At 40.7% G+C, this 10,075-nt stretch overlaps 1 long non-coding RNA gene across 1 annotated transcript; it reads left to right on the top strand.

Annotated features, from left to right (window-relative positions):
• Positions 1 to 843: 843 nt before the first annotated feature.
• LOC149983567 (uncharacterized) lies at positions 844 to 9,772 on the top strand. Its single transcript, XR_016496278.1, has 3 exons — positions 844 to 2,214; positions 2,744 to 3,305; positions 4,706 to 9,772. It is a non-coding gene; the product is annotated as an uncharacterized LOC149983567 (long non-coding RNA).
• Positions 9,773 to 10,075: the final 303 nt, after the last annotated feature.

Raw genomic sequence — 10,075 nt, 5'->3', positions numbered from 1 at the left:
CCTTGACAATAAGCACAAGTTGTGTTAGGACTACCACATGTGAGACTGACATGTAGACTAATAGCAAAGTCAGACACAGATTCATGGATATACTGTAGGTATCAAATAAAAATGGATGTGTGCAGAACATTCATTAATCTTGAGAGGTCAGAATGTTAACTACCTCTGCTGGAGACAAATGGCAGATTCACTCTCCTTAGAGGCAAAATTATACATCTGTCACCAAGCTGTTGCTGAGGTACAATGTCGCTGTGAGTTATGGGATGTCTATAAACATAGCAAGTTACTGTCAAGCCATCTGAGCATCTTCATTCTCACTGTTGAAACTATAGATTATTATAGCGCACGCAGTTCCTTGTTTAAATATTTCCTCCAGAGAGACTTTTCAAATGCTTTGTACCCATATAAAGACCATATAAAAGGCACAAATAATGTTCTATTTTTGGTTCAAGGTACTTCTGGTAGCCTATATTGTCAGGAGCTCCAACAGAAGCATAATTTTCAGCCTGCCAATCAGTATCCACTTGCTCTTGAGAAGCCATGGCATTAATAAGGCATTCTGCCTCATCCCAAGGGTTCTCAGCTATAAGCACCATTTACTGGTGGGACCATGTAAACAACAATCCCGATGCTCTGTTTTAATGTTTAGAAACGTCAATAATCGTAGCTTGCAATACACTTTTCGAAACATATGGAACTTATCTTTCATATCAGAGAGAAATAATTGTTTAAAAAAATATACACTTACTGTAGCAGGTTTGCACAGCAAGTGTATAGGCTGTGTGCCTCCAGCAGGCAAACTGCACTTCCGCTAGACTTCCTCCCCAGTTTTTCTTACACACAGGTGTTCGAACACCCTAGATAGCTAATAGGCACAGGTGGTCTCCTGTCTCCAGTCTGTCTTCCGTAAACACACACTGTAACATGGAGATATGGCCGTGTGGGAACACTAAACCTAACTCTATAAAAGGTGTGGTGTAATTTAACCTATTGTTTTGAGAAAAATATTTCTCACTGATATGAAAGCTATGTTCCTTATGTTTCCAAAACCGTACCGCATTTGATGAACAGTAAGCGTCAGACGGCTCTTAACAGAAGTCCACCGGGAAGGCTACACCTTCATCAACAAACCTAAAGGTAGTTAGCGTCTATGAATGGCTAGACTTGCTTATGGTTCTCACAGGTGAAGTAAAATGAAACAAGTTACTTTGCTCATGATGCGACCCTCAAATGACACGAATATACCAACAGTCTAAGTGCACTGGATTTGAAACAACGATACAGATGTAACCATGCTATTCAATGTACTATCGGAGCAGAACTGGTGGTCCCAAGTCAAAATGCCATGTGCATTCCACAAATCACGTAAATGTGTTCAGAAAATAATAATAAAGATTAGGGAAAGTTTCGCAGCACACATGTCATGGTGCAGAAATATGTATGTTGTTGTTGCAGCTTTAATGCTAATATTCTGCAATTCTAAATGTTTTCCCATGAGGCAGAGAGAAAACTTTGCATTCTTAAAGTAGTGCATTTATAAAAGTTTTTTTTAAATAAAAGGAACTATTGAGTTGAAACGTATAATTAATTGGTGGAGCACTGTGGACACAAATATCCTTGTGGGCCCATGGTGCCCAGGATTAATAACATAGATTGTAGATACATATTATTGTATTACACACTCTAAACCTATTCCACGGATCTCTTGGCCAATTATTTTAACCTATAGTTGTTAGTAATATTAATTAAATATGAATATTTTTGATCTGGCTGTGGACCGATCCCTGCAGCACCTCCACAGACCCCACTTTGAGAAACGGATCTAATCATCAAGCCCTTGACACGTCGAATCAGCTGTTTTGTCCGTGTCTACAACAAACATGTAGGCCTACTGTTGGTTGTACTCGAGGACCGGAGTTGGGGAAACTCTAGTCTGGATGCCACTTTCGCCATACCCAAAAACTGTAATCAAGTTGCAGCAGACAGTGTACATTTCACCTAAGTCTATTGGTTCATGTTGATATACTGGAATCAAATACGTGTTTTATGAACAGGCGTGTTTTTTTTTTGCTGCACAAATTTGCCGCGAATGATAAAGCATGGAATCCAAACACCTGAAGAACGCTTTCAAATGGTCTAACAGAATGTTGTTTTACGAACCGAATGCAGATGATCGAATGCATACAATCCACATAACAAGCAAGCAAAATATAGGTGAGTAACAATTCCCATCTAGCCTACATACCAAAGAGCCATTAAATATATATGGTGTTGCCTAATATGTTTACAAAAACGCATCCATTAGCAGCGAATTGATGTCGCCACTGAGCAAGATCTGTGGATAGCGTCCGCATTACTTTCAGAATCTCTGACTTTGAAAGCAGTCTAGGTTACATATAACATATTATTGCACAGTTGTAGGCCTACCTTACCCTGGTTAATGCACAATTAGACAGGGGGCAAGGTTAGGCCTACCATTATGTAATCTGTCTCTAGGCCAACCTCATGTTTGAGAAACTTCATATTTTCTACTTTGAAAAGTTCTGATGTAGACTAGGAATTTGGTTTATAACCTATAACGCATATTTTGCAGGAATTTGACATCTAAACCATGTTTCTCTTTGAGATGATTTCTTTCCACACACAAACAGTCACAATGCTTTGGGCCAGGCTACACAGTAACAAGTATATTTGGCCTCATGAGTCTACATTATCTGTTCATATTGGTGATCATCTCCTGCAGGTGCATCATGGTTCAATCTGCAGGAGTTCCACAGCTTTCAGATAATCAGGCTCCGCCGGGGAGACCCAGCTCGGCTACAGAGACAGAAGTTAATCGGATTCACAATACCCAGGCACCACCACCACCCAAGGAAAGTGGCCCAAATAAGAGGAGGAAAGCGAGAGTGAGGGGAAACAGCACCAGGCCCAAGAAGAGAATGACGGACAGCAGGGGTGTTAGTGATAGACCACTAGTGGAGAAGCAGGGGGTGTGTGATGAGGGAAGCCCCTTACCTCCACCCCTCCGTATCTCTTTAAAAAGCCTGTTGGCGGCGGAGATGAAGCTAGTGTATGGTGACGAGCAGCACAACATTACCCAGCAGCCCTCCAAGTCCCCAGTCACCTCCTCGGCTTCACAATTTATGTGTCAAGCCTCTGAAATAGTAGGTCCTCCAAGTGGACCTAATCTCGGCTTTCTGCCTCAAATTGACAAATGGCTGGATGTAGCCTTACAGGATGCCGACTCATACTACCAACAGAAGAAATATGGGATCGCAGCCAGTCGTTTTACCACAGCTCTGGAGGTACTTGATATTTAAATTAAATCTGTCCATAGTCCTTCCTCATTTATTTATTTATTTGTTCACTTCCTAAACAAATAGATTACATCATTATTTATTGTCTCCATCCCTCCCCGGTCTTGTAAAATGATTGTCAAACCTTTTTAAATCAAAGTGTTGAAAACTTGAAATGAAAACTGCCAGAACTTATGGCAGCAGCCAGCTTTCCCCCAGGGTATATGACCTCTATTTTCACAGATATCATGTGTTACAAATGTCATGGCCTTTAATGTAATACATCTTTTAGATACAGTTGTGTTCATCTGTTTGTCTTGTATGGCACAATGTTGTATGCTTAAAACAAAGCAGCTTATTACAAAGCGTATGTACTTTGAAAATCCCACAAAGCAGCAAACTTCGAGCAGTATACTACAGAGCTGGATACATTAGTTAACCAGCTAACCCACTGGGCAAAAACTGGTTGAATCAACATTGTTTCCACGTTATTTCAACCCAGAAAATCTATGTGATGATGTTGAATCAATGTGGAAAACTGATTGGATTTTCAAGAAGTCATCAATGAAAGGGCATTTCGTCTTTTATTCATCCAACTTTTAATGACGTGGTGACCTTTTTTGTTGATTTGACGTTGAATTCACATAAGTTGAAAACTCAAGCCAAATGTAAATCAGAACTAGACGTTCATGCCCAGAGAAACTTTGATGATCAAGCACAAATAACTATTCATTTTCTGGTTCATTAAAAAATATAAAGTTAGATATGCTGAATTTATTAGACCATGCCTATCTTTTTAAAAGTAAAATGTTACACTATATCAGAATATTTAGGCAAGTTATCTGGATAACTCCTTGAACCTGCTTTGAACACTAGACCAGAGGGGTATACTACAATGTAAAAATCTCAGTTTATTGTCTGCTGAAATAAATTATTTCATTAGTGCATCACCAGGTACATCTGTCTCTTATATGCAAATTAATAATTCATGAATCCTTTACCGTACATTGTTGAGAGGTCCTATAATTAGCACATGCTGCATAGTTTTGCCAGTGGCACTAAAATGTTGTCATAGTCATTTGATTATGCTCCTCTGATGACTCATTTGTGTGTTACTGGTCACCCCAACTACACATCTGACATGTTTTCCATGATCCCTAGGAAAAAAAACAGGACTTGTTTGAAATGTTCTGTTCATATGATAATTGCATAGGCAAAAGTATTTCTTAGACTTGATGTCAAATGTGCCAACATTCTGCCTTCTGAGATTTTACTAATTTCTGTCTATTTTGAGAAGCTTTGTGTTCTAATGTTGAAATACTCAGGTTGTTATCGAGGGAGAGATTGTTCTGTAGCTCAATTGTGAGATTTGTGTAGTGAAAGTCTCTCTCTCTCTCTCTCTCTCTCAGCTGTGTTCAAAAGGCGCTGCAGTTGAACAATCTTTGCATGCGGTGTATGAAGACATTTCTAAGGTTGCCAGTTTGATTGAGTCCAGACTTGTTGCCTGTTACCTGAGACTGAAGAGACCGAAGATAGCCCTCAACCACTCCCATAGGTAAGGATGAGGATGCTTGTCAGATTTTATATTCACAAAAACACCCAGCAAAGGACTCAGCAGTGAGAGTAAGTCAGACTTACCCACAACCAGCCTGAATACAACTCCCATAGACATCCATTTTGTGCAGAAGGATAATATAACCATTACCCCCATCATGTGTAGCCAAAAGCAGTCTGAAAAGTATTTATCTGTATACTGTTGATTCCATGCGTATAAAAGGGAGGATGTGTTAATGGAGCAGAGATAAAGCTAGTTATTTCTGAGCAGTTTACATGCTGCCCACCTGCCTGACCTCCACTTGCCTCTGTCCCTCCGACCTGCCTGTTAGTCAGACCATTACACCTGTCCACCGCCCCCTCCATTAGGACCCAGACCTGGACCCCCATAACTCACCCTGTCTTGGCCCCACTGTCTTCTTACCCTTGGAAGCACACAGTGCCTGGGAACTAAACATTTCCCCTGTCTGGACCTGTTATGTATGGAGAGCTACAGTGTCTTCAGAAGGTATTCAACACCTTTGTTATGGCATGTCTAAATAAGTTAGGAGTAAAAATGTGCTTTAAGAGTAAGATAATACGTTGCATGAACTCCCTCTGTGTGCAATAATATTGTTTAACATGATTTTTGAATGACTACCTCATCTCTGTACCCCACACATACAATTATCTGTAAGGTCCCTCAGTCAATCAGTGAATTTCAAACACTGATTCAACCATAAAGAACAGCAAGATTTTCCAATGCCTCGCAAAGAAGGACACCTATTGAGCATGGTAAAGTTATTAATTACACTTTTGGTGGTGTATCAATACACCCGCTCACTAGAAAGAGACTGGCGTCCTTCCTAACTCAGTTGCCAGAGAGGGAGGAAACCGCTCACGGATTTCATCATGAGGCCAATGGTGACTTTAAAACAGTTAGAGTTTATTGGCTGTGATAGCAGCCAGGATGGATCAACAACATTGTAGTTACTCTACAATACTAACTTAAATGACAACGTGAAAAGAAGGAAGCCTGTACAGCATAAAAATATTCAAAAACATGCATCCTGTTGGCAACAAGGCACTAAAGTAATTCTGCAAAAAATGTGGCAAAGCATTTTTGTCCTGAATACAAAGTGTTATGTTGGAGGCAAATCCAATACAACACATTACTGAGTACCACTCCATATTGTCAAACATAGTGGTGGCTGCATAATGTTATGGGTATGCTTGTAATCATTAAGGACTGAAACAGTCCTTAATGATTAAATGAAACAGAATGGAGCTAAGCACAGGCAAAATCATAGAGGAAAACATGGTTCAGTCTGCTTTCCACCAGACACTGGGAAATGAATTCACCTTCCAGCAGGACAATAATCTAAAACACAAGGCCAAATTTACACTGGGGTTGCTTACCAAGAAGACAGTGAATGTTGCTGAGTTAGTTTTGACTTAAATCTGCTTGTAATTCTATGGGAAGACATGAAAATGGTTGTTGAGCAATGATCAACAACCCATTTGACAGAGCTTGAAGCATTTTCAAAAGAATAATGTGCAAATATTGTACAATCCAGGTGTACAAAACTCTTAGACTTACCCAGAAAGACTCACCGCTGTAATTAATGTCAACGGGGATTCTAACAAAGGGTGTGAATACTTGTGTAAATTAGATTTCTTTTTTAAATTTTCAATACATTTGTGAAGATTTCTAAAACCATGTTTTCACTGTCGTTATGGGGTATTGTGTGTAGATGGGTGAAGGGGGAAAAGTATATTTAATCCAAAGATGTTGATGTGCAGTATAGAATCAGAACATGAACTAGTGACAAAGGATCTCAAGGCTTGTTTACTAACAGACAAGTCAACAGTGTTTGGTCGTTTTTGGGCTCTGTCTACTGTTGGCGATTTCAGCTCTGGCATGTGGTCATTTTGGATCAGGGTGACCGGTAGTTTAGAGCAGAGGTTTTGAACTGAAAATATGTTTTGGGAGTATGTAAAACCAGTCAAACATTAGAAAAGGAAATTTGGCCAGAAAAGTTTGAAAAGGGCTTTTTAATACTTCCAGAGGAGCAGTATGTCATATATATATATATATATATATATATATATAAGGTAGTATGCCCTACCTTTGAACAAGTGAATATTATTATTCAACTAATGGCAGCTGCCTACATTTCTTTCTCAGCCGTACTGTGTTGGTTGCACAACAAAATTCTGAATGAAAGTTTGCTTTATGGAGTTGGTAACACTTAGAAAATCAATGGGTTCAAAGCAAGCGCACATGTTCACAGCTCCTGAAACCACAAATGGATTACAGATAATTTTTTTCCCTTTTGTATTTTTGTTGTTGTTGCATTTACCGGCTGTAAATGTGGTGCATTCTGTATTTTCTGTTGCTTCATAGGAGCTGGCTTTGAGCAGGATGAGGGGAAAGGCGGGATTCGATCAAAGACAGCCATGACGATTCCCCCATAAATGTATTTTGAATGTATTAGTTTAGGAGGCTGGAACCCGACAAAACAATACAGATAAAAATACCATGGTGCAGTCTTTGAACCCGCTGTGATGACAGCGTTTATGGATGACTTTCTGTTCCAGGGCTGCGTCTGTCTCGTCTTCAGGTTGTAGATGCCATCTCTCTTCCAATGCTGTTCTGTTCTGACATTGTCAAATCGCACATCTACAAAATGTTTGTCATCTACAAACAGTTATTTTGAGATCCCAACATCCTCCTCAGACTGGAAAAAAAGTCAACTGAGAAAATTTGAGTGTCCCTTATGTAAATTAGATTTACTTTCCTCTTTTTTTCTCAGTAGATGAATTGATGTACGTACAGATCTAAAGTATGATTGAGTCATTATGTTTTACCAGTTAGTGCATTTTCATTATTATTGTTCCTGATGTAGTGCTACACTGTAGCGGTGTGTGTTCTCAAGCTATATATGTGACCGAGGAAGTTTCCATTTTCTTCCCTAAAAGCAATGAACCTCACCTTCATTGAACAATGGCCATTTACTTGCCATTTCTGTCTGTAAAGTTTAAAATAGAACACTTACGTACAAGAAACTATAGCTAAAAAGCTGTGCGTTCATCTAAATGCCAGCCATTTAGTTAAGGCAGCAGATTAATGGCTGTAATTACCTGGGAGGCTTTAAAGAGCCAAGCCCTACTCAGATAATCGTTTCCATGTAGATAAAATAGTATGGCCATAAACAGTTTTAGGGAAGGATACTGAGCATTTGTGGGTTTTTTTCTGTGCAAGGAGTTAACAAAACTTTCCCAAAGTGATCAGTGGCACTGACATTCATATTGCATTATCTCACTTTCTAGCAGATTTTTCTCCTTAGCTGCAGGTACGTGTTTACAATACATTGAGAGTGGTGCTGAGATGTCAATTAGCCAGCCAGACAATGTCAGACCAGATTCAGACAAACAGGTCCCCAGACATCAAAGGAGAATAGTGTTCTACTTTTAAGGAGAGAAAATAACTAAGTTGCCATGATTTCCTGATTAGGGAGATGGTGATATGCTCTGGCCCTGTCACAATAACAGAACAATATGGCTTCATAAAAGGCTGTGAATGTTCTCTGCTGTTTCTCAACACGGAGGATCCCTCAGGGGTACATACTTAGTCCCCTCCTGTACTCCTGTTCACCCACAAATGTGTGGCCATGCACGACTCCAACACCACCATTAAGTTTGCCGACGACACAACGGTGGTAGGCTTGATCACCGCCAACGATGACACAACGGTGGTAGGCCTGATCACCGCCAACGATGACACAACGGTGGTAGGCCTGATCACCGCCAACGATGAGACAGCCTATAGGGAGGAGGTCAGAGACCTGGCAGTGTGGTGCCAGGACAACAAACTCTCACTCAATGTGAGCAAGACAAATAAGCTGAACGTGGATTACAGGAAAAGGAGGGCCGGTCATGCCCCCATTCACATCAACGGGGCTATAGTGGAGCAGGTCGAGAGCTTCAAGTTCCTTTGTGTCCACATCACTAAGGACCTGTCAATGAGAAAGAAGGTGCCAAAAGACATGGCAGCTCTGCTTCTAGCGCCTAAGCAATTTCGCAGTATTTTTAATTGTTTTGTTATTTCTTACATTATTAACCGGAAATAACTTTTGGATATCAGAGCGGCTGTAACTCACCAGCATTCTGAACAGAAATACAACTTTCCCAAATTAGAACCTTTGTTTGTTTGCCCCCAAGGCAATTGAACTTATCCCAGATGCTGCTCCAAGATGCCGCAGGTGGAGAAGAGGTATTCGGAGTGGACTTTTAGTCCAACTTAGGAGCTGTGCACACCATCCACCGCTTCCGAGTATATTACTTGCTAATGTTCAGTCCCTGGACAATAAAGTAGACAAGCACAGGGTGAGGATCTCCTTACAGACAGACATCATGGACTGTAACATATTCTGTTTCACGAAATCATGTCTCTCTCCAAATATACTGTCCCCGTCCAGACAACCAGCTGGGTTCTCAGTACATTGCGCAGACAGGAATAAAGAACTCGCCAGGAAGAAGAAAGGCGCAGGTGTATGTCTCATGATTAACTACTCATGGTGTGATTGTGATAATGTACAAGAACTCAAGTCCTTTTGCTCACCCGACCTAGAATACCTCGCAATCAAATGCTGACCGTATTACCTCCAAAGAGAATTATCTTTGTGTAACGGCCGTTGGTGGAAGAAGGTGAGGACCAAGGTGCAGCGTAGTACGTGTTCATATTATTTATTCGAAACTTTGAACACTAAAATGCAAAACAACAAAGGGAACAACCGAAACAGTTCTGTCTGGTGCAGACACAAAAACAGAAAGCAACTACCCACACAACCCATGTGGGCAAGAGCTACCTAAGTATGGTTCTCAATCAGAGACAACGATAGACAGCTGTCCCTGATTGAGAACCATACCCGGCCAAAAACAAAGAAATACAAAAACATAGAAAAAGGAACATGGAATGCCCACCCTAGTGTAACGGATGTGAAATAGCTAGCTTGTTAGAGGTGGTGCGCGCTAAATAGCGTTTCAATCAGTGACGTCACTTGCTCTGAGACCTTGAAGTAGGCCGCGGCTTTTGTGGAGCGATTCTGCGGAAAACGAGGAGGTCAAAAGGGGGGTGAGTGTAACGGATGTGAAACGGCTAGCTAGTTAGCGGTGGTACGCGCTAAATAGCGTTTCAATCGGTGACGTCACTTGCTCTGAGACCTTGAAGTAGTGGTTCCTCT

Source organism: Oncorhynchus mykiss, chromosome 5, assembly GCF_057628025.1.
Source record: "Oncorhynchus mykiss isolate SJ-2025 chromosome 5, ASM5762802v1, whole genome shotgun sequence".
Classification (NCBI taxonomy): domain Eukaryota; kingdom Metazoa; phylum Chordata; class Actinopteri; order Salmoniformes; family Salmonidae; genus Oncorhynchus; species Oncorhynchus mykiss.
The sequence above is the reverse complement of the archived record's forward strand: the minus strand, read 5'-3'. Positions and strand labels throughout refer to the sequence as shown.